We start from the raw sequence: 26,431 nt of genomic DNA on the forward strand, positions 1-26,431 counted from the left end.
AGGACTCACCAATGCCATTTCTTTTTTATAAATGCCCCCTGCCCGGCCCCCCAGTTTCCACTGCATTCTGCTGTGTCTTTGCATATAGCAATGCAAACAATGAGGACTTCTATGTAGTAACTATTGCATATGTGCTCTAGCCATTCCAGCTATCCAGTAGATTATTGTACACTGAATCAGCAAGCGCCGGCTGTCTCCATAGTAAAGATGGTCATCTTCCCAAGCGACGAGCAGTAAACAACTTTAAAGAGGATACAAGGCATCTTTGAAAAAGACATAACATTGGTTAATGCTCCAGTTTCCCATTTGTGGTACATTGCAATAGGGTTCCTGAGATAGGAATACCCCTTTAAGTAAGGTCTAGCTTGGAAAGTTGCTTTAACCCTTTCCAATCCACTGTCTGACGTCTGAAGACATTATGATTTAAGGCTGTACAGCTCCGATGTTGGAAGACGTCCGTCGGGGTTCTCTTACTGTATATTGCCAGCCTCTCTGCTATCAGAGCCTATACAACGTGTCACCTCATGCAGTACTGGCTTTAGCCAGCATATAGCGCCGTTGTATAACGGCAGAAAAAGAGTAAGCCCCCTAGAAAAACCAGGATACAAATTGGATTGGAAAGGGTTACGGTTGCATTCACACAATGCTGTCAACTTGAGCTATTTGCAGCATTTTGCTGCAATTTTGTGCAAATCGTTTCAGCAACAAACTGGGTAATATCTGCTAATAACGCATTCTAAAGTGCTTTCAATCCTAATTATGAGATTATGTATGATAATGCAATGATTATGTTATTTGCAGCCGTTTAGATTTGCTTTCAGTAAATAACATTTTCGGCTGCGTATAAACGAATGTAAAAGGTAAAAATGAACAACTATGTTTCCAAAACTCTCGAAGCTCATTTTTCATGCTTGAAATGTTGCAATTGCTTTATACCATTAATGATAGCATTATAACCTCAATATATTTTTGTTAGATTACTTCCTTTAACATGTTTTACCAGGAGGCTGCAGATCACTGGCCTCTGTGGAGCCGTTTCTGCCAGGGAAGGCCTTTCCCTTGCTGTTCCATGGCACATTAAGGGCCCGTCCTGAACATGAGGTCAGTGTTTCAGTAAATTAATTTCTCTGCTATGAGACCAGTACTCATCATAACAGGTGAGGAAATGGGGAATTTGCTGTTATTGAAGAGAAGAAACTTGCTCAGGCGGATGAGTCTCCTGCTCCCGCCGTCCGACAGCTTTACATCTCCTCTGAGAAGCTGCAGCTTAGTTGATTGTGATGATTATTGCTATTATTAGCCTTTATTTATCTAGTGTCAACATATTTGCTATACAGAAAGGAAGACAAATTAAACCCACATTTAAGATAGCACAACATAGATTAAAACAGATTGTGAGAAGTTCCTGCTGATGATAGACTTGCAGAAGTACTTAGGAGAGATACCTTGTGCTCCTACTGAATATTTAATGAAGTGTGGAAACTTAACAAGCTTGTAGGATCTCGCTAGTTTATTTTTATAGATATTATTACTCTAGGTTCTAGACTGCAGAAAGGAACTAGCTATGCTAATTTTATGCCAACTTTTACCAATATTTTCACATCTGGACAGTGAGGATGCACTTGACCCCCCCCCCCCCCCCCACTCCCAAATACTTGATGTATTACAAGTTACCCAAAAAGGTCTTATATAATATCAAGGCCCTTATAAATGTATATTGTAATATATTTTTCAGGTAAATACAGTACATCATTAGTACTTAGATACACAAACTTGAAATCCTCATGCTTGGTCTTATTCCCACAGCATCCAGTTTATTAACAGGATATACACTATCCCACTAAAAGTAATGGAGTAAGAATCAAAAGTAGTACTTATTTACATATGTTAATACTTAGTGGAGCTGCTTTGGCCCTTATGATAACTGATACTCTCTGTGGCATACTTTCTACTAAAATTAGATACACTTCAGCTGGTATTTCCCTACATTCCTCCTGCAAATATCTGTCAAGTTTTCTTTAAGAAGATGCATTGGCCCATCTACAGTGGTGCAAGGAGCATCGTCATTGGACAGCTGAGCAATGGAAGAACGTTCAATGGGGTGACGAATCATGATACTCCATCTTCAAATCAGTTGGATGTACCTGGGTGTGGAGGACGCCCGGGGAACGCCTTTTACCTGAGAGTATTGTGCCAACAGTTAAATATGGTGGAGGGTTCATTATGGTCTAGGTATGTTTTACGTGGTATGGTCTCGGTCCATTGGTTGTCATGGCAAGAATCCTTAACATAGTAACATCAATACAAATCAATTATTCAGCGCCTCATGATAAATAAAACCAAGAATTCTCATTCAAAAACAAGTGAGTGAGTGATAACTCACCTGGTGCCCAGTGGACTTCTCTGCATAGAGAAGCCACCGGCACCCGAAATCCACGATAACTTCAAATAGCAATCCTTGCTCCATGATCCAGGTATTGGTGAGACGTCTCGGGGTTGCAGCCCACAAGGGGCTGTTTTTGTCCAAAAGTAGATCCAAAATAGTACAAAGATGTACAAAAATACCCCCGCGCTCCGAGCCCAGGAAGCGATGACAATATAACAGTATAATCCTTCCGTTTATTGGCATTCTCCTTAAATCAGCAGTCCAGGATTAGCAAACACAACAGGCTTTTTAAATTCCAGCAAACCTGTTGCAATAAACGGAAGGATTATACTATTATATTGTCATCGCTTCCTGGGCTCCGGAGCGCGGGGGTATTTTTGTACATCTTTGTACTATTTTGGATCTACTTTTTAACATAGTAACATAGTATGTTAGGCTGAAGGGAGACAAAGTCCATCTAGTTTAGGCTGTTTCCACCCTCCCTTGTTAATCCAGAGGAAGGCAAAAAAAACAATGAGGCAGAAGCCAATTAGCCCATTCGGGGAAAAAAATCCTTCCCGACTCCATAATGGCAGTCAGAATAATCCTGGATCAATGTTTGAAAGTTCCTTTCTGACTCCAAGACCCGGATCAGCAGCCTGCTGGTTAATGTCTAAAAGAAGCTTAATAAACCCTGCCAAAACCCAGGATCAAACCATGGACCTTTAGATCTTCAGTCTAATCGGTGCGTGTAAATGGGCGCACATCGTCCGCTTTTCGGGCACTGTTAGCTGATCGTTAAATTCAAGCTAACCTAAAAATTGTCATTCACTTTTATCAGTAGTTCTCCACGGGGAGTGCTGATAGCATTGTTTCCCCATGGCTATTAACTGCATTCAGGGAAGGCTTCATTTGCACACTTAATTGGTATTTAAGTAGCTGAGTAGCTACTTAATACTTTATGCAAAATGATCGCTCAAAGCTGTCACTCAAACTGTCATGTGAGCGCTCATCTGCTGGTGTAAATGGGCCTTAACACTCTCCCAAATTATCTATTTTGGCTGATAAGACTAGTGTCTCTTGTGAGGATTGAACTCATGACCTTCAGATTATGAGAAACTTAAAAGACTACATGGCAGTGCTAAGATAACAAGTGAAGCCCTAGGTAGTTTCTAACCCAAGACCAGTACGCTAAACTCTTTCCTTACCGGTTAGTGTTTTTTTCATCGAAGACTACACAACAAGCTACAACATTGTGCTAGAAAATTCGACTGTGGTGGGACTCAAACCCACAACCTTTGAATGACTTTCAATCTAGAAGTCCAATGCACTATCCATTGCGCCACAGAGCCACTAAAAAATGCTGTTATTTTTATAGTACCAACTTATTCTGCAGTGCTTTCAGGTAATTTTTATTTGTCCCACCACCAACCCCAAGCTGGGTACTCATTTTACCGACCGAAGAATGGAAAGCTGAGTCAACCTTGAGCCGGCTACCTACCTTTACATTCTAGACAATAATGTGCAGTTGACAATGTGGCAATACTCTGGAAATGGTCAGCCATACTCCTAGCAATACAACGCGCCTTGTCACAAATTCAATGCTGTATTACGTTGGTTTGAGGATATGGATGTTCCATGATTGGACTGGCTGCACAGAGTCCTGATCTGAACCCTCCTGAACATTTTCGGAACAAATTGGAATGTCGGGTTCGAAAATATGAACAGTATCCATCTTATTTGGTAGAACTCACCAGACATTTGCAGGATGAATGGAGTGACACTTTCCTTCTCCAGAACTCTGGCCTAATGCATCTCCCCAATTATGATTATAATTTAAAGGTATGCCATACGTATTTATGGTATGACAAATTATTTCAGATGGAGCAAAAGCAGGAAACGTGCAGAATTCTGGTGCATAAAAGTCACAGATTTTTGTGCACACCCCGGTTGCAACTTTTAACTTTTCTGTGCCGACCCCATTACTTTTCCAAAAAGTGGCAGGGTTTGTGGGGAGAGGCATGGCCATCCCGGACTAACCTGTTTGTGCACAATTAACACCATAAACTGGCAGAAATGTAGGTCAGGTCGGACCTGGCCTATATTTCTGTATAGGTGCACAGAAAAGCTGGGATTCACCTAATACATGTGACGCAGTGCTGCAACGAAGAAGACCATTGTCGGACAGAGAAGTATATTATATATTATAAAGCAATATTCTAGTAAATCCCCTTTAATGCCGATACAAAACAAGTTATGCCGCAGATACTGTGAACTAGTCAGGGTGAGAAGAAGACCTCTGAACCGAATAGACAAAATCAGTATCTGATCATGAATTACCCTGCTAAATAGCGTATAATGGATAAATTCATATAGTCACATTATACAGATTTAGCAGAACTTGGGATTTAATGCATTATAATAACTTTCTCTGCCGCAGTTAAACCTTTTAATTGCTTTGCAATGCCTTATGTTGTATTAAGATAAGAGAACAAGAGCTTTGGGGCTCAAGATAAGGTGACTAGTTGCAAAAAATGATCAGACAAGTTAAAGTTTGCTACATTGGTGTCCAGTAGAACAGCGATTCCCAACCAGGATGCCACAGTATCCTAGTGTACCATGAGAACCCGCCAGGCATGTAACGACCCTCAGGCTGAGAACAGATAAGCCACGATTAAGATTCCCCCCCCTCCCCTCCTCTATCCTACCACAGACGGCAGATCACGACCAGTGGAAGTTCTGCCTATGGCTGTCTTAGCTCCAATAGCTGCAGAAGGCGCCCACTGCCCTCGAATGACGGCAGAGTCTGTGGAAGGCGCCTTGGAAAGCATTGCCTGTGTGATGAAGTCTTTGCAGAGCACAGTGAGAGAGTAGCCCAGTAAGTGGCCGTGAGGAATGTTATGTAGGGAGGTAATTAATTATCTTTTGCTAGAATAAATCAGCTACCTCCTCACCTGGATTCTCCAGAGGAGGCAGCAGCAGGTACTTGATGGGGAAGGGGGGTGATTGATATTGTAGGGGTAGGTGTCTACATTGTCATTTGGGGAGGAGGTGATGGGCAGTGACATCACACATTATGGAGGCATCTGAGACTGGCACAATGGGTGAATCTGAGGCAGGCATTATGGGGTAATCTGACATTGGGGCCTTTTAGGGGCATCTATAGCAGCCATTCACTGTGGGAGCAAGAAGATATGGATATCTGTGGTAGGCACTATGAGGACATCAGAGGTTTTGAGGCCAGGGTCTGTCAGGAGCATCTGTGACATGCTATTACTTAAGGTGCCACTAAGGGGTTGTCGTGATGGTGGCCCAGTGGTTAGTACTGTTGCCTTGTTGTTGTGGAGTCCCAGGTTCAAATCCCCATCAATGTTAGATTGAGACTAAGAACTCCAGCAGTGCTAAGACATTCCTACTGGGGCCACTGAGAGGGGCACTATTACTAATGAGGCCCACTGAAATAATGGAGGTAAAATCTTGACCTGTGATAAGCTACACACCTAGCCCTGACCACACCATCATTTTGGTAGGGTTGCCCCATAGCAAAAACAATTTTGAAGCGGTGGCCCAAGGCTGAAAAGGTTGGGAAATACTGCAGTAGAAAGTGAACCAAAACGGGAAATGTGATGGGCAACGCAGTCCCTGGGTGTCTTTCGTCCCCCTCTATAGCCTAAACCGTGAGCACCCAATACTGTACTTCATTTGCTTAAAAGTTTATTGCTGATTCTTCTCCTTTTTAGCTCAACTATTATATAGGAATTCGGCTTCATGTTTTGTGGGTTGCGTCCTGATGTGTAATGAAATGCTATTATCTTTAGAACTTTTCTCTGCTGTGATTAAATGGACAGCAAACTTCTATGTTTAACAGCATTTATGTTAATTACAGAGAGAGGGAGCGATAACGATAATTCCAGAGATGTTTATCTCACTTCACTGTAATTACAGCTACATTATTTTTGTAATGTTAAGAGCACAGCTATCTTCTTTCTTATGTGCCACGTGTTGCTATGCAATCTTGTGTTCAGACATTATATAGAGCAGGAATAATTTGGGTATTTTCAGTAGCTGAAGCCCAAATTAATTCCTTTAATGCTGCTCAGAGGAATCCACTGCTATACGTATTTCTATATAGCCAAAAGATGTAATTACTAGACTGTATATGAGGCGTGGAGTAAAAATACCATATTTAGTCTTATCCTTAACATAGTAACATTGTATGTGAGGCTGAAAAAAGACATGTCCATCCAGTTCAGCCCCCAATGTTGATCCAGAGGAAGGCAAGAAGAACCCAATGAGGTAGGAGACGATTTTCCCCATTTAAGGGAAAAAATCCTTATTGTTATATTAAGAAGGAGAAAATTAGCATATGGTAACAGCTATGGTGTATAGAGATAAAAGGTAGAGTTTGGGTCTATAGGATGAAAGGATGAAATGTCAAAGTTCAGTATGTATTTTTTTGATTGAGAAGATATGATTACCCCGGACTATCTGTAAAAACCTACCAATACCTAAACTGCTCACTTATATGTGACATTGGATAACCAGTCCTAATGTTGAAACCTGTGCAAATGCCATGGTCAAAATGTATTCTCTCAAAGGCCTGATGCAGACAGGTATATTACATTCGACCTCAGAGTTCTACAGAATCTTAATACAGCAGCTAAAGACTACTTTTGAAGCAAGGTTTGGGCAAGTGGTAGATACCATGCTCAGTTCAGGCATAGGCCATGGAGTAGCTTGACCCTGTTCAGCCATAGGCCATGGGGTAGCTTGCACTCACTGGGAGGAACTGTCTCTCAGCCACGAATAGGAATTCCACCCCACTGCTACTGGGAAGCGGGAACACAAAGGGGCAATCCACTCCTTGATTATAATAGGCATGGATTCAGTAAAACTCATGGCTGCACCGTTGTGTCACTTGGGAGACTGAAGGGCACTCACATCCATGTCACATACTGCTGGTATTAAGTTTTGTTTCAATGGTGAACTTGGTGGAAAACTGATTCTCGACAGCAATGCCAAACCATGGATGGCCTCTCTCGAAAGCGGTGGAGTACCAGCTGAATTTTATTTTTCCATGCCTTAAAAAAAAAAAATCTCACCAGTCTCTAGTAGTAGTGCAAGGCAGTTGGTAAGCTACAAAGAGCTCCTCCCCTCTTCGTAGCTTACCTACTGTCTTGCGCTACTAGAGACTGGAAGCAAAGTTCGGTGTGATTTTTTTAAGGCATGGAAAAAAAATTCAGCTAGTACTCCGCCACTTTTGGGAGAGGCCACCCATGGAGTGCCATTGTTGTCGAGAATCCATGCCATCAGTATGGTGTTGGCCTATTTTCTTTTCCAGTTTCCGGATCCCCCATGTTTGACTAACTTTAAAGGAACACAGTAGAAAATAAAACACAAAAAGTGAAGGCCTAAGGATACAACACAGTAGGGTGTCACCCCCTTACACTTTGCTACTCTATGCCTATGACATCATAAAACTTTTTACTGTTTCATGTGAACCAGATAGAAAAAAACTGTGGCATCTAATGATGTTGCATTACAGAGATACTTTCCCGTAGAAGCATTGTTTCTAGGACATATCTCCATAATACTTTACTAGTGCATAGACAGTAATGCAACTGTACAGACCAAATGTAGATTGCGTGCGTGATATGTTTTGGTGATAGTTCTGAAGGCATGTGGATAATTAGTGACAGCCAGGAAGGACACCGACCACCTATGGGAAAGGTATTGCCCAGTTGTTATAATCAAGGGAACTCCAAGATGGCAGGGCGATGCAGATGACATTAAATATTTTGCGGCAGCCACGTGTCGCTGGCAGAGTCAATATTTGGGTGCTCCGGTTCTCACTAGGGTGGAGTTTGAAAAGTCTGAGAAGAAAAAAATAACCCCGTTCATGCACAAGTATGCTCCGTAGTTGTGAGATTCTTGCCCGTTGATTGTACGGTCGAGAAAAGATTGGACTTGCCCTATCTTTCTCGCATGTAATAAACTATGTGTGGTAAAGATACAACAGGACCTATCTTCAGGCTATTTTTTTCAAACTCCTACGTTATGGCGCAGAATTTGAATGGCTGGCGGGAAAAAAAAAGCCCTTCATGCACAATTACGCTCTTTACCAGCAAGTATAGTTGCACATATGACCATCTGAAACTGCCCTAAATCAACAATTGCAAAGAGAAACACATTACACCTCTGACGTGCGATTGTCACATGCATGTTGTTTCAATAGAAAAAAATTCACATTCAAATTGCATTTACATGAGAGTGCGATGCAATTTTTTCACACAACCATAGGAATGAATTGGGAATATCCCCCAAAAAGTAGAACATGCTGCGATTTTTCTATCTTGGACTCATGATTTGAGAGAAAAATCGGCCATGTGTATAAACATGTAGAAAATAATGGGTCATTTTCTCATGTGAGCTCCGTCCATATCGCAATCAGACAGAACACACACGAGAAAATAACCCGCGTAGGCCTGAAAATGATCCCTGAGCTCCTGGTTCATTGGTATATGTACCGAGTTGACAACTTGACCAAGAGGCAGCCACTTGGGTAGGGGCCAGCAGCACTACCTAATAATGCGCTGTGTATTTACGCGGCGTGGACAGGCAAATGGATATTACTGCATTGCGTGATAATTCTCTGCTGGTCCTCCTTGTTCTCTTTTTTTCTATGTTGCAAGTTAGAGAGAATCCCCAGTCTGGAGTTCTTGCAGTATGGAGGTATTGCAGTTAGGGTGACTGTCTGTGGGCTGAATACGGGGACCACCATGAGTTCAGAGAAGTGCACAGAAGGCTGCTGAAGAGTGACAGGATCAGGTGTGAAGAATGCCAGGAGTTAAGACCCCTTTATTTGACCTGATTATTGGGCACAAACGTTCGTTCAAATGTTCATTCATCCAAAAATCAGGCTTTGTAACAGGGCTAAAGGCCCATTTAGACACAATGATTATCGCTCAAAATTCGCTCAAAAGTCAACAGCTGGATTCAGAGAACAAGCGGCTCCCCGCTTGTCCTCTGCATCCTCCGCTGGGAGCGCTCGGCTGTATGACAGCCGGGCGCTCCCAGCAGGAAACAGTTGGATGCAGAGAACAAGCGTGCCCCCGCTTCTCCCCTGCATCCTCCACTGGGAGCGCTCGGCTGTGTGAAAGCCGGGCACTCCCAGCGGGGAACAGCTGGATGCAGAGAACAAGCACCCCGCACTTCTGCATTCTCCACTGGGAGCGCTCAACTTGTTCTCTGCATCCTCTGCTGGGAGCGCAAGGTGATCGCTCAACTTTTAAACGATCATCTTGTGCTTAAAGGACACAACGTTTATCACTCAAAAGTCATCTTTTGAGCGATAATCGTTGTGTCTAAATGGGCCTTAACAAACAGCTTATGAACAATGGAATGTGACGAGCCATCTATCACGAGAAAGGCAAAGTGGTTCGCTCGACAGCTCATAAATAAGGCCTTATTCACAAGACCGTATATACGCCGCGATTTAAAAATCACTCAAAAATCGTGACCTTGTGAAGCATTGGATTCCAGTGTATTCATTCACATGAATGATTTTGGAATACATAAAAAAATTGCCCACTGGGAAAAACAGCACATCAGCGACCGTTTTTTTTAAAATGGCGCTTAATAAGATAGGTCTTTTACCGAGATACGCAGGAAGCTCCCATAGACTTCTGTAAAAGCAGAAAAAAAGGGGAGGGGGAGGGAGTTTACCTGCGTCCAATGCTGGGAAAAGAAGACAGCTGGCTTTATTTAAGCATTATTAGTCATTCCGAGGGATTTCCGCACAGCAACGTATTTTTTGGTCAATCTGCAGCAGCTGCCTGTGTGAACAGCAGAAAATAAGGCTAAAGTTTGGGACTCGATCGTGCAATTCTTTATTTGTGTGATTTTATGGCGCATACGGGTGACCGTAAAAACGCCTACGGTCGTGTGAAAGAGGCCTAAACGTGGCTCTTCCCGCCCAAATGACTCTTCTCCACTAATTGGCACCAAATTGCAGAGGGTTCAATAGCCTAAAGGAAAAGTAAGAACATCAGAAGTCACTGATTTTCCATCCCCTACTGTCTAGTGAATGCAGTTTTAGTGCTTATTCACATGAGCGTACAGTGGCCGCTGTTTTCACGGCCGGTTGATATACGCTACCACCTGAGCTGTCTTCCCCTTCCCTCCCCCTCGCCGGCTCACCTCCTCTTTCCTCTCCTCTGGCTGTTTGCAATGGGAGGTGGCGGGATGGGGCGGAACTAAGCCCCGCCCCCTCCCAATGCTGGCTAAGGACAAAGGGCGGGGAGTGGGCGGGAGCTTAGCTATAGGCTCTTGCAAATAAGACCTTAGGGTGAGATGGTGGTGACAGGTTCCCTTTAAGAGGTGTGGACCCATAAGCACTTTGCCATGGGGTGACAGTAAGAGGAACTATATCCCCCCCCCTGGATGCAAAGCTCCTAGGGAAGAATACCTGTGTAATAACGATTGCAATGGAGCATTCAATGATTTTTTAATGGATTCCATATGAAACCAGGAGAAAAAAAACTGCATCCGATGGAAGGGTTGTAGAGCGTGGCACAGGCTATGGGCACCATATTACTAATCCGCACAACACGTGCCATGTGCCGGAGCCCTGAGCGCTATAAAGTATGTGGAATAAATCTGATCTAACTATGAAGCTCTGCAGCAGTACAACAAATGTGTAGGAATGTCTCTCTTGCATCAGAGCACACCTAGATATGACAATCCATCAGATCAATGCCCCTTTATGGCAGAAAATTGCCTTTGAGAGGGAAAATACAAAGTGTAATGTGCACTTTTCGTCTTTGAGCAGCCATTGCTTAACTTCTAATGAACCTAGTACGGCACTAAAGCGCTCATCATGCTTGTGTTCGGTCATGATGTGCACAATTATATATGCCTTCCATTCTCCACAATCTTACCGCACTCGTGGAATTACCTGTATATACCAATTCATCTCACATTCAAAAGCTTCTTTGTAATAGACTGGACATCTAAGGGCTTCTTCAGACGAGCGTATGCCCGTATCGGCACACTGAACTGTAGGCTCGCCTGCTTATACGTGCGACACCCACCTGCCCTGATTTAAAAGGCTATTGAGCCTAATGAGGTCTAGATTTGTTCTTGTCTCTGAGGTTTTGTACGGTGTCACGCATCCTCTTGTATATTGCGTGCAGATTTGTACATATCCCATAGACTTCTATGGGGTCATTTGGTGCGTAAATCTGCAGAAGGATAGAGCAGGTCCTTTTTTTTTTTTTTTTGCGTGCAACCGAAATGCACGCAAAAAATCATTCATGTGAAAGAACGCATTGACATCAATGGGTTAATTTCTCGGGGTATTGCTTGTGTATATTTTGTGTGTGCAAAAACGCACGCAAATATGTCCGTCTAAAGAAGCCTTTAAGCTCCATTTCCAAAATGACATAAAAATGCAGTTTCACTCATAGATTATAACTAGAGATGAGCGAACACCAAAATGTTCGGGTGTTCGTTATTCGTAACGAACTTCCCGTGATGCTCGAGGGTTCGTTTCGAACAACGAACCCCATTGAAGTCAATGGGCGACCAGAACATTTTTGTATTTCGCCGATGCTCGCTAAGGTTTTCATGTGTGAAAATCTGGGCAATTCAGGAAAGTGATGGGAATGACACAGTGACGGATAGGGCAGGCGAGGGGCTACATGTTGGGCTGCATCCTAAGTTCACAGGTCCCACTATTAAGCCACAATAGCGGCAAGAGTGGGCCCCCCCCCTCCCAACAACTTTTACTTCTGAAAAGCGCTCATTAGCAATGCATACCTTAGCTAAGCACCACACTACCTCCAACAAAGCACAATCACTGCCTGCATGACACTCTGCTGCCACTTCTCCTGGGTTACATGCTGACCAACCGCCCCCCCTCCCCCCCACAGCGCACACCAAAGTGTCCCTGGGCAGCCTTCAGCTGCCCTCATGCCACACCACGCTCATGTCTATTTAGAATTGCATCTGCCATGACGAGGGACCGCAGGCACACACTGCAGAGGTTGGCACGGCTAGGCAGCGACCCTCTTTAAAAGTTGGGGAGCGATAGCCCACAATGCTGTACAGAAGCAATGAGAAATAGAATCCTGTGCCACCGCCATCAGGAGCTGCACACGTGGGCATAGCAATGGGGAACCTATGTGCCACACACTATTCATTCTGTCAAGGTGTCTGCATGCCCCAGTCAGACTGGTAATATGCACCTTAACAGTAACCGCGTTGGTGGTAATGTGGTGGTGACTGCGGACCTAGTAGCACGGTTGTATTCTGTTGGTTTTCGGAATGTGGCCAGGATTAAGTAGGCCGTGGCGGGGGGATGGTGGGGGGGCTCTCTTGTAGTGTCGGTAAAGGTGAAATTCTTGGACTGCCACCAGACGAACCAATGCAAAGGCATTTGCCAACAATGTTTTCCCTGTTGGAGGAGGAGGGGGATGTTTTTGAGGCACTACGTGTCCTCTCCACGTGTCCGTGGTTATATGCACCTTAACAGTAACCGCGTTGGTGGTAATGTGGTGGTGACTGCGGACCTAGTAGCACGGTTGTATTTTGTTGGTTTTCGGAATGTGGCCAGGATTAAGTAGGCCGTGGCGGGGGGATGGTGGGGGGGCTCTCTTGTAGTGTCGGTAAAGGTGAAATTCTTGGACTGCCACCAGACGAACCAATGCAAAGGCATTTGCCAACAATGTTTTCCCTGTTGGAGGAGGAGGGGGATGTTTTTGAGGCACTACGTGTCCTCTCCACGTGTCCGTGGTTATATGCACCTTAACAGTAACCGCGTTGGTGGTAATGTGGTGGTGACTGCGGACCTAGTAGCACGGTTGTATTTTGTTGGTTTTCGGAATGTGGCCAGGATTAAGTAGGCCGTGGCGGGGGGATGGTGGGGGGGCTCTCTTGTAGTGTCGGTAAAGGTGAAATTCTTGGACTGCCACCAGACGAACCAATGCAAAGGCATTTGCCAACAATGTTTTCCCTGTTGGAGGAGGAGGGGGATGTTTTTGAGGCACTACGTGTCCTCTCCACGTGTCCGTTCCATGTCAGCAATAGTAGCACTCAAGACAGGCCCCAGTAACAATTCTGAAGCAGCAGTATAGCGGGAGCGCAGTCTTCGTTCCATGTAAGCAATAGTAGCACTCAAGACAGGCCCCAGTAACAATTCTGAAGCAGCAGTATAGCGTGAGCGCAGTCTTCGTTCCATGTAAGCAATAGTAGCACTCAAGACAGGCCCCAGTAACAATTCTGAAGCAGCAGTATAGCAGGAGCGCAGTCTTCGTTCCATGTAAGCAATAGTAGCACTCAAGACAGGCCCCAGTAACAATTCTGAAGCAGCAGTATAGCGGGAGCGCAGTCTTCGTTCCATGTAAGCAATAGTAGCACTCAAGACAGGCCCCAGTAACAATTCTGAAGCAGCAGTATAGCGGGAGCGCAGTCTTCGTTCCATGTAAGCAATAGTAGCACTCAAGACAGGCCCCAGTAACAATTCTGAAGCAGCAGTATAGCGGGAGCGCAGTCTTCGTTCCATGTAAGCAATGGTTAATGTGGCTTAAGTGGTAACTAGGCCTGTAGGCAGCCCAGTGTAACGAAAAATTGGTTCAAGTTAAAGTTCCAACGCTTTTAAGCGCATTGAAACTTATAAAAATTGTTAAGAAAAATTATTTGAGTGAGCCTTGTGGCCCTAAGAAAAATTGCCCGTTCAGCGTGATTACGTGAGGTTTCAGGAGGAGGAGCAGGAGGAGGAGGAGGAATATTAGACACAGATTGATGAAGCAGAAATGTCCCCGTTTTGGATGGTGAGAGAGAACGTAGCTTCCATCCGCGGGTGCAGCCTACGTATTGCTTACGTATCGCTGCTGTCCGCTGGTGGAGAACAGAAGTCTGGGGAAATCCAGCCTTTGTTCATCTTGATGAGTGTTAGCCTGTCGGCACTGTCGGTTGACAAGCGGCTACGCTTATCTGTGATGATTCCCCCAGCCGCACTAAACACCCTTTCCGACAAGACGCTAGCCGCAGGACAAGCAAGCACCTCCAGGGCATACAGCGCTAGTTCAGGCCACGTGTCCAGCTTCGACACCCAGTAGTTGTAGGGGGCAGAGGCGTCACCAAGGATGGTCGTGCGATCCGCTACGTACTCCCTCACCATCCTTTTACAGTGCTCCCGCCGACTCAGCCGTGACTGGGGAGCGGTGACACAGTCTTGGTGGGGAGCCATAAAGCTGGCCAGGCCCTTAAAGACTGTTGCACTGCCTGGGATGTACATGCTGCTCGATCTACGCACATCCCCTGCTACCTTGCCCTCGGTACTGCGCCTTCTGCCACTAGCGCTGTCGGCTGGGAATTTTACCATCAGCTTGTCCGCAAGGGTCCTGTGGTATAGCAACACTCTCGAACCCCTTTCCTCTTCGGGAATGAGAGTGGGCAGGCTCTCCTTATAGCGTGGGTCGAGCAGTGTGTACACCCAGTAATCCGTCATGGCCAGAATGCGTGCAACGCGAGGGTCACGAGAAAGGCATCCTAACATGAAGTCAGCCATGTGTGCCAGGGTACCAGTACGCAACACATGGCTGTCCTCACTAGGAAGATCACTTTCAGGATCCTCCTCCTCCTCCTCCTCCTCCTCCTCAGGCCATACACGCTGAAAGGATGACAGGCAATCAGCCGGTGTACCGTCAGCAGCGGCCCAAGCTGTCTCTTCCCCCTCCTCCTCATCCTCCTCATGCTCCTCCTCCTCCTCCTGTACGCGCTGAGAAATAGACAGGAGGGTGCCCTGACTATCCAGCGGCATACTGTCTTCCCCCGCCCCCGTTTCCGAGCGCAAAGCAGCTGCCTTTATGGTTTGCAGGGAATTTCTCAAGATGCATAGCAGAGGAATGGTGACGCTAATGATTGTAGCATCGCCGCTCACCACCTGGGTAGACTCCTCAAAATTACCAAGGACATGGCAGATGTCTGCCAACCAGGCCCACTCTTCTGAAAGGAATTGAGGAGGCTGACTCCCACTGCGCCGCCCATGTTGGAGTTGGTATTCGACTATAGCTCTCCGTTGTTCATAGAGCCTGGCCAACATGTGGAGCGTAGAGTTCCACCGTGTGGGCACGTCGCACAGCAGTCGGTGCACTGGCAGCTTAAAGTGATGTTGCAGGGTGCGCAGGGTGGCAGCGTCCGTGTGGGACTTGCGGAAATGTGCGCAGAGCCGGCGCGCCTTTACGAGCAGGTCTGACAAGCGTGGGTAGCTTTTCAGAAAGCGCTGAACCACCAAATTAAAGACGTGGGCCAGGCATGGCACGTGCGTGAGGCTGCCGAGCTGCAGAGCCGCCACCAGGTTACGGCCGTTGTCACACACGACCATGCCCGGTTGGAGGCTCAGCGGCGCAAGCCAGCGGTCGGTCTGCTGTGTCAGACCCTGCAGCAGTTCGTGGGCCGTGTGCCTCTTATCGCCTAAGCTGAGTAGTTTCAGCACGGCCTGCTGACGCTTGCCCACCGCTGTGCTGCCACACCGCGCGACACCGACTGCTGGCGACATGCTGCTGCTAACACATCTTGATTGCGAGACAGAGGAGGAGGAGGAGGAGGAGGAGGGTGCTTTAGTGGAGGAAGCATACACCTCCGCAGATACCAGCACCGAGCTGGGGCCCGCAATTCTGGGGGTGGGTAGGACGTGAGCGGTCCCAGGCTCTGACTCGGTCCCAGCCTCCACTAAATTCACCCAATGTGCCGTCAGGGAGATGTAGTGGCCCTGCCCGCCTGTGCTTGTCCACGTGTCCGTAGTTAAGTGGACCGTGGCAGTAACCGCGTTGGTGAGGGCGCGTACAATGTTGCGGGAGACGTGGTCGTGCAGGGCTGGGACGGCACATCGGGAAAAGTAGTGGCGACTGGGAACTGAGTAGCGCGGGGCCGCCGCCTCCATGATACTTTTGAAGGACTCCGTTTCCACAACCCTATACGGCAGCATCTCAAGGCTGATGAATTTTGCTATGCGGACGGTTAACGTTTGAGCGTGCGGGTGCGTGGCGGCGTACTTGCGCTTGCGCTCCAACAGTTGCGCTAGCGACGGCTGGACTGTGCGGTGCGAGACATTGGAGGATGGGGCCGAGGACAGCGGAGGTGAGGGTGTGGGTGCAGGCCATGAGACGGTCGTGCCTGTGTCCTGAGAGGGGGGTTGCATCTCAGTGGCAGGTTGGGGCACAGGGGGAGAGGCAGCGGTGCAAACCGGAGGCGCTGAACGGCCTTCGTCCCACCTTGCGGGGTGCTTGGCCATCATATGCCTGCGCATGGTGGTGGTGGTGAGGCTGTTGGTGTTGGCTCCCCGGCTGAGCTTTGCGCGACAAAGGTTGCACACCACAGTTCGTCGGGTCGTCAGGCGTCTCTGTGAAAAACTGCCAGACCTTAGAGCACCTCGGCCTCTGCAGGGTGGCATGGCGCGAGGGGGCGCTTTGGGAAACACTTGGTGGATTATTCGGTCTGGCCCTGCCTCTACCCCTGGCCACCGCACTGCCTCTTGCAACCTGCCCTGCTGATGCCCTTGACTCCCCCTCTGAAGACCTGTCCTCCTGAGTAAGCGTTGCACACCAGGTGGGGTCAGTCACCTCATCGTCCTGCTGCTCTTCCTCCGAATCCTCTGTGCGCTGCTCCCTCGGACTTACTGCCCTTACTACTACCTCACTGCAAGACAACTGTGTCTGATCGTCATCGTCCTCCTCACCCACAGAAAGTTGTTGAGACAGTTGGCGGAAGTCCCCAGCCTCATCCCCCGGACCCCGGGAACTTTCGAATGGTTGGGCATCAGTGACTATAAACTCCTCTGGTGGGAGAGGAACCGCTGCTGCCCAATCTGAGCAGGGGCCCGAGAACAGTTCCTGGGAGTGTTCCCGCTCCTGAGCAGGTGTCATTGTAGTGGAGTGAGGAGGCTGGGAGGAAGGAGGAGCAGCAGACAGAGGATTCGGATTTGCAGCAGTGGACGGCGCAGAACTGCGTGTTGACGATAGGTTGCTCGAAGCACTTTCTGCCATCCAGGACAGGACCTGCTCACACTGCTCATTTTCTAATAACCGTCTCCCGCGTGGACCCATTAATTGGGCGATGAATGTGGGGACGCCAGAAACGTGCCTCTCTCCTAATCGCGCAGCAGTCGGCTGCGACACACCGGGATCCGGAGCTCGGCCTGTGCCCACACCCTGACTTGGCCCTCCGCGTCCTCGGCCGCGTCCACGTCCTCTAGGCCTACCCCTACCCCTCAGCATGCTGTATTACCAGTGATTTGATTTCACAGGCAGGAAATAAATTGGCGCAAGACTGCAGGCCAAATATTATTTTTGCACTTTTTGGAAAACGAACGGCCCCACTGCCTTTAGTGAATGAATAATCTAAGTTTAATAACTGTGCTGTGTCCCTGCTAATGTGTCACTGAACGTGAGGGTAGCAGAGTTATTATAACTGTGGCAGAGCAGGTATTTTTTTTCCCAATTAAGGAAAGCAAATGGCGAAGCCAGCAGTAAAGCGTAGCTGGGTGCGTCTGATTTAGCAATGTTGTTCACGCAGCTCACACGTGTCCACAGGCGTTAGGACGGACAGAGGCTGGACAAATAGATTTGTTTTCAGTTTTTTCCCACCAAAAGGCAGCACTGCGTATATTCAATGAACATGAGAAGTTTAATAACTGTGCTGTGTCCCTGCTTATGTGTCACAGAACGTGAGGGTAGCAGAGTTATTATAACTCTGGCAGAGCAGGTATTTTTTTTCCCAATTAAGGAAAGCAAATGGCGAAGCCAGCAGTAAAGCGTAGCTGGGTGCGTATGATTTAGCAATGTTTTTCACGCAGCTCACACGTGTCCACAGGCGTTAGGACGGACAGAGGCTGGACAAATAGAATTATTTTCACTTGTTTTACAAGCAAAAGGCCGCACTGCGTATATTCTATGAATAACAACTGTGTTGTGGCCCTGCCTATACAATTCTTTCCCTGCAGTATCAATGGAGGGTGGAATGCTCTGCAGAGGCGATTTTGAGAAGCCCAAAAAAAATGCAGCACAGCTAACAGCAGCCTGAACAGAACTGCACACGGATAAATATGGCCCTAGAAAGGACCGTTGAGGTTCTTGAAGGCTACACTCACTCCTAACACTCTCCCTGCCTATGCAGCACTTCTGTCCCTAATGCCAGGTGCAACGCTCTGCAGAGCCGATTTTGAGAAAAAAAAAAAATGCCACTGCTAACAGCAGCCAACACACAGCTATCAGTGGCCCTAATAAGGACCTTTGGGGGGTCTTGAAGCCTACACTAACTACCAATTCTTTCCCTACAGCAGCTCCGGTACAAACAGCACTGTCCCTCATCTAACTCACACCGCATCTGAGGCGAACCGCGGGAGGGGCCGACTTTTATATTAGGCGAACACCTGATCTTCCCAGCCACTCACAGCAGGGGGGTGGTATAGGGCTTGAACGTCACAGGGGGAAGTTGTAATGCCTTCCCTGTCTTTCAATTGGCCAGAAAAGCGCGCAAACGTCTCAGGGAAGTAAGTGAAAGTAACCAGAACACCGCATGGTGTTCGTTACGAATAACGAACATCCCGAACACCCTAATATTCGCACGAATATCAAGCTCGGACGAACGCGTTCGCTCATCTCTAATTATAACAGCTCATACTCAGGGCTCACATGGGTGTGAGTCGCCCGCATATTATGCGCAGATTTTTCACGCACTTAGAGCAGAGACATACGATACACCTTTTCCATGGAATTCAATGGCCATTTCAGCCTAATAAGGGCCATCTGCCTTCTTCTCCTACGTAATTCTGCACCTGCCATTGACTTCTAGAAAAATAGAGCGGGACCTATTTCTTTGTGCACGCACGAGATGTGTGCGGAAAATGCGCTTGAAATCAATAAGTTCTATTCTCTGTGTGCGCAAAAATGGGTGTAAACAAGGCTGTGGGAAAGAGCCCTTAATACGCGGTGGTAAAGGCCCATTGATTTCTGTAGGGTCACTCACACCTGTGTATGTTTCACGTGCATATTATGTTCATGATAGAGAACGCAACATGTCCTATTTTAGTTTGTTTAACACACTAATACAATAATGTGCGCATTTGCTGTGTAATGCATATTTTATGCATGTGACTAAAGGCTCATTTAGATACAATGGTTATTGCTCAAAATTTGCCCAAAAGCCATCTTTTGAGCGATAATCGTTGTGTGTAAATGCACTGACATCGTGCAGTTTTCGTTCTTCCGTCGCTCATCATTGTCTTTTGAGCATGCTGAAAGACAACGATGAGCCTTATCAGGGATTCACAGCGAGATACAGCTGATACTATGGTTTCAGCTGTATCTCGCTCCCTGATGACAGGTGAGGTATGAAAAACAGAGCGGTTCAGCCGGGTGTATAACAGCCGGTTGCTCGGAGCGGGGAACAGCTGGATGCAGAAGACAAGCTGGGACACCCCGCTTGTCTTCTGCATACTCCGCTCCGAGCGCTTGGCTGTATAACAGCTGGGCACTCAGATGCTTGTTCTCTGCATCCTCCAAAGCGCAAGGTGATCGCTCAACGTTTGAGTGATCACCTTGTGATGTAAATGACACATCGATTATCACTCTAACGGCGCATTCAGACAACTGTATATCGGCTGCCGGCCGATATACGGCGTCTCTCTCTGCAGGGGGTGGAGGCTGGAAGGGCTCCAGCGCCCTCCCTGCCTCCACCCCCTCTGCACTATTTGCAATGAGAGGAGGCGGGGCGGGGGCGGGCTAAGTTTCATGAATTAGCCCCACCCCGTCCCGCCTCTCCTCATTGAAAATAGTGCAGGGGGGGTGGAGAGGAGGCAGAGAGGGGGCGGGAGCTCAGAGCACTGCTCCCAGCTCTTCCATCCTCCACCCCCTGCAGAGAGAGACGCCGTATATCGGCCGGCGGCCGATATGCGGTCGTCTGAAAGTGCCCTAAAGCGATAATCGTTGTGTCTAAATGAGCCCTAATACGCGGGTGATATATGCCTATATGAGTGAGCGCTTATTCAGGATCTAATAAACTCAAACCTTAGGCCTACTAATGGAGATGAGAAGAGAGGGAGTTCTTCCGCTGGCTCCAGTATATCAGGGTCTTATAAATATTGTTTCATTTCCTCACACTTTCAATAGATTAATCACCTATCCAATCCGGCAAATTGCAATTCCTCAGTAATTATGAGTTGTGTGAATGATTTACATGCCAGGCAATAGTGAACAAGTGCAGAATACGGACCGCCACAACATATTCTGTAGCCGCTGATGGGCTGACAGAGTTGCTAAAGGGAATCTGAATTGTTGTGTTCTACTATCTCACTGCTAAGAAAGTTATTCTGCTAACAGAATGTTAGATTGGATGAAAGTTTGCATAAATTATTCTTAGCGTTCCATTGTAAAAAAATAAATAAATTAAAAACAAAGTTTTCCTGATAGCGCATGCTGGGAGCGCCGCTCCGCCACGGCTGGACAGGCACAGAATAGCGCTCTTGGAATATCTGGTTTTGTTTGAGACATGCTTGCTGCTTGTTAAAGAAACAAACATGATCCAAATTGACACATGATGTGCGTGTTTTGTGCAACTTTCAACTGGTGGAGTTTGGTTACACTCACCTCTGGGTGACCTTGTACAAGTCACTTCACGTTCCACTACAAAAAGAAAGTTTGTCAGTTTCCCTCCGTCTTGTAGAAGTGAAGCAAACAGAGGCTGATTTCTCCTCGCAGTAGTATGGAGCACTCCAGGGCAGTGCGTTTTTCTTATTGTTTCACTTGGCAGATACCTAGAAACACTCAGAATAAATGCATGTTGATGGGCTGAAGATCATCATGGTCAGCGGGGAAAGTTCCGCTGGGATTTTATTTGTCTTCCTTTGGAACGACACATAAAGAATCTTCCCTGCCAGGAAAATAGTAAAAGCTTGAAGGGAAAATATCTTTTGCCATCTTACATCATTTGTGTATTTATAGCAGACTGGAAAGGTAGATTTGAATAGTACTGCTTTATATGCACGCCGTAAAGAAGTGCCAGAGACGTGTTCTTCTAGGGGGTACAGAGAGTCACTCCAATCTGGCTGAAGACGTACGAATGCAGAGATGGTCGGTGTAGATGGACAAGGTATAGTATCACTGGATGGGGTAAAAAGCATGTTCTTAGGGCTAAAACAGATGATCACATGCGCAAATACTCTTCCCACTACCGAGTGAATTTCGTACTATAAAAGAAAAAGCAGGAAGATAGTATTAGCACACGAGAATCCCACTAGTCAAAAACCGGACCAAATGAGAACCCATCTGTTTTAGCCCTTAGGAGGCCCACTTCCATGGGATCCTACGGTACCTTTGGTGCGACACAAATACAGCAAGTCACTTATTTTTTTTTGCGTGCACAAAATGCAATAGTTTAAATGAACCCATTGAAAACACATTCTCTGCGCAAGGCGCATGCATATTTCGCACCCGCAGATGTGTTTATGTGAATAAGCTTCAAGGCGGCTTCGGACAAAATTCTGCTTGTTTCATGTGTGTCGGAAGATCGGTAAGTGTTTCCCATTGATTTCAATTTACATAAACAAGATGAATGCCTTGCCATTGCCAGACATGGACGAGACCAGATTCCCGTGCCTGAGAGAAAAGAAGAAAACTGAGTCTGTTTCCGGCACTAAAAGCCTCTGAGTCTTCAAATATTTGTGGGCAAGGTCCCCCCAACCCTCTCCCCTTTGGGGAGAATAATTATGAATGGACCCCATAGCAATGCTAGTGAATTCTGGGTTCTGTCCAGTCTAGCAGAATTTTGTTCTTGTGACTGGCCAGTCTATTTCTCTACACGCTGTCATGTATTACAATTGCACACCGGAAGTGAGATCTCAGGTAGTCTATGAGACACCGAGATGGGTTTAACTCTGAGTAGTAACCAAAGGGGGAATTATGTGTAACGGTTCTGCTTTACACTATCTAAGACTGAGATAGATAGTTCTAAAATGTCAAATGGGTAGAACACTGAGGAAATCCCAATCCCGGATTATTATTCCATTTTAAGGAGATGCTGGGGTTGGCTTTTCTTAAGTAGTGGGGAACTATAGTGGCCCAGAGTTTGGAGTGCCCTCCAGCACCCCAGAGTACATGTTTTATGTCTGTCTTGTGCATTGTCTTGTTTGTAGAATGCATCAGATTTATGTGTATTAGATGTCTGCAGGCATGAAAGGGTTAATGTCTGGTCATGTCTAGAGATGTCTGGGAAATGTAGCGTATTGTCTTGCATGTGGTCTGAAAGTGTGATTATGTGATATTTAGACAGACAAAGAAAGAGAGTTGAGCAGACAGAGAGAGTTCAGACATTAAGAATTCTTGCAGCTGGACCCGCCCAGCGCCCCTGTAGGGACCAGTGCGGGTCTCACCTGCTCCCGCGGCTCCGGCTATAGGATGTGTCGGCTGCCCGCCCAGCCGGCGCATGCGCAGAGTGCAGCCGGCGGCCCAGGAGTGACATTTCTGTGCGCGCCTTTGCCGCGCTTTGTTTTCTGCATGTGATTTCACGCGGACAAATCCCAGCCGTCTGCCTAGGATTGCGTTTTCTAACGCATTCCTATGGCAGCTTCCATGGGCGGAAATTCTGCGGGAAATCCCGCTGAGGAATTTCCGCCAGTGTACAGAGGGCCAAAGTAGGTCAGAGAGTTGGAGAGCGAGTAAGACATGGAGGAGGCTGAAAGGGGGTGTGCTGTTGCCACTTGGGCCTATTCTTTCCGAGGATACTACCCACAGCCCCTCAAGGAGTGCATGAGCCTGGACCCAAGAAAAGCCACATAGGAACCACATGCGTCCAGAAAGATAGAGAAACCGCCAGAGAGCGAGAAGCACAGTAAGTGATTGACAGGAGAGAGAGTTAGCAGGAGAGAGAATTCCTGCAGATAACTATGCCTGAGGATGTACAAATATCCCGTGAATCTTCCCTGCTTCACCACTGTAAGAACTGTTTACTTGTTATTTGTTGACAACGTTTAAGTAAACGGACAGAGCTGAACGTCCCCGGTACTTGTTCAGAAAAAATACTCTGTGTGTGTGGACTATTTTATTCCATCTACTAAGATTCACTACAGAAAACAGAACGTTGGTGTCACGAGTGACAAACTGGACTACAGGTAATCACCATTACCCCTATTTGTGAACTTCCCCTGTCAGTAATGAGGTTGGGTCCTGAGCTAGCCCCAGGGAAGGAGACGCTGGAGCCCCATGACAAGGTTATCTCTCTACCCCACTGTTTCCTTGGCTGAGGGTCTGCTCCTCGGAGGCTGCAGAATGTTATGACTTTTAGGCAGCTTGACGCTCTATGCCACTTTCCCAAAAAGGGGGCATGACTACCCCAGCCTGACATTTTTATGTATAGTATATGTCAGAAGCTAGCGTAAATTATATCAGAAATCTGCTCCAGGGATAATATTAACACCGGCATATGAAACTTTGGTCTTTAAAAATCTCCTGCAATGTAACATACATAGTATCTTAGGCTGAAGGAAGACAACATCCATCTAGTTCAGCCTGTTTCCACCCCCCATTGTTGATCCAGAGGAAGGCAAAAAATACCCAATGTATCCACCAGAGAGGCATAAAAGACGTCTTGGGGACATTTACTCAAAACATTTTTTTTATAGTACTCCACTGAAACTGGGGCATTCATAAGAGCCCCAATTACAGGGCAAGACAGCCATGTATGGGGACATTATGGCAGAGGCTGGTTGGCCATGTATTCCACCTGGAATTTTCCCGGTGGGCCGACTGCTACTTAGTATATGCTGGGCCAATCCTGTGTAATTCATTATATACAGGGCAGCTGTTTCACTAACGCAAAGATTTAGAAGTAGAAGTGGCCAGCCCTGTGTATAATGAATTGCAGTGCTGCATCAGATCGCACCGCAATGCTGCTATTGCCGAGAGGAGGAAGAAGCACAGGGTAGAGTAACAGGCTGCTTCTCCTCCCTCCCCGCTCTGTCTGCAGAATGAGTGAACCGCATTGGATGGTGGAACAGCAGTCAGTCTGCTGCTCCACCAATCACAGTACAGAGCTCCTGGCTGTCACATGGCAGTGCACCTCAGCAGAAGAAGCCTACCCGTGACCAGGACTGGAAGCTGGAGCGGGATCTTGCCTCCTGCACTGCTGCCCCCACTGAGTGGATCCATCCTCAATCTGGTCGGCTTCATACATCTAGTGCTCTGAGGCTGTGAGGCTGTGAGGCTGCAGGACTGCGGCTGACACAGATGTGTATGTATATTTTTTATATGTGTATCTTTGCTTTTGTTAGTGTGTTACCAGATCCTTTAACTGTTCCTCATAGGACATGATTTGCAGACCGCTCACCATCTTGGTAACTCTTCTTTGAACTTGCTCCAGTTTATCTATGTCTTTTTTAAAGTGGGGTGCCCAGAACTGGACACAGTATTCCAGATGAGGTCTGACTAAGGAAGAGTAGAGGGGGTTAATAATTACCTCACGTGATCTAGACTCTAAGCTTCTCTTAATACATCCCAGGATTGTGCTTGCCTTTTTTTCTCCTGCATCACACTGTTGACTCATGTTAAGTCTGTGATCTATTAGTATACCCAAGTCTTTTTCACATGTGCTACTCCTTAGCTCAATCCCTCCTATTCTGTATGTGCTTTTTTCACTTTTCTTGCCCAGATGTAGGATTTTGCATTTCTCCCTGTTGAAAACTATTCTGCTAGTCACCGCCCACTGTTCAAACTTGTCGAGATCTTTTTGAATCGTCTCACTCTTCTCTAGTGTTAGCTATCCCTCCTAGACTTGTGTCATCAGCAAATTTGATCAGCTTCCCTCCAATTCCCTCATCTAGATTATTTATAAAAATGTTGGACACTGGGCCCAGGACAGAGCCTTTTGGTACCCCTTTTAAGACATTCTTCCAGTTGGATGAGTAGACATTTATAATTACTCTTTAAATACAATCACTCAGCCAGTTGTGAATCCACCTAAAACGTTACCTTGTCAATCCCATATTTGGTCATTTTTTCAATAAGGATGTTTTGAGGGTCTTTGTCAAATGCTTTACTAAAGTCAAGATACACTATACTGCATTTTCCTGAGCAACCTAGTCCGTGATTCTGTCATAGAAGGAAATTAGATTAGTCTGGCATGACTTGTTTGTTACAAAACCATGCTGGCTCTGGTTAATTACTCCATTCCCATCCAAGGACTTGCATGCTTGGAAGATCTTTCCTAGTATAGAGGTCAGGCTCACAGGCCTGTAGTTTTCTGGATCCACCTTTTTCCCTTTTTTGAAGATAGGGACAACATTTGCCCTTCTCCAATCTTCTGGGACTACTCCTAATCTCCAGTAATTTTCAGAGATTACGGCGAGTGGTTCAGCAATTGCCTCCGCTGCTTCCTTCAGTATTCTAGGATGTAATTCATCTGGACCTTGAGACTTGAATTCATGTAAGTTAGCTAAGTGTTCCCTCACCATCTCTCTTTCCTTATAGATAGCTTGCATTCTTTTATTCCCCCAACAGTACAGGGAAGATCAGTTTATGTTACATCTACTTTCTGAGAGAAAACAGATACAAAATAGGAATTTAACCAATTCACTATTTTCATCCTGTAAACATCATATAGCAGCTTTGTTTTTTTTTTCGCTTTTGACATACTCCCAAAAAACTCTTTATTGCTTTTGGTCACTCATACAAGCCTCAATTCATTATTAGCTTTTCTGATGTTTTACCTACAGTTTCTGCAGACCGCATTATATTCTTTTTAAATATCCCCCTCCTTCCATTTGATAAACACATATTAAAAAGGAAGAAAAAATGTTTAAGTTCTGTATTCATTAATCCTCAACTCTTTAAATGCTTCCTATTCTTCCTTCTTTTAGGGATTGTTAACGATTGTGCTTTGCATACGTTGCAGCTCACCATGTGGCTCCTCTCCGGGTTGCACAGTCAATTGATGCCCACTACCAAAAACTTTAAAAGTCAAGAATTCTTGTATCGATATTTAATCTATAAGATGGTACTTAGGCCTTCCATTCGC

This window comes from Eleutherodactylus coqui, chromosome 3 (genome assembly GCF_035609145.1).
Source record: "Eleutherodactylus coqui strain aEleCoq1 chromosome 3, aEleCoq1.hap1, whole genome shotgun sequence".
Classification (NCBI taxonomy): Eukaryota; Metazoa; Chordata; class Amphibia; order Anura; family Eleutherodactylidae; genus Eleutherodactylus; species Eleutherodactylus coqui.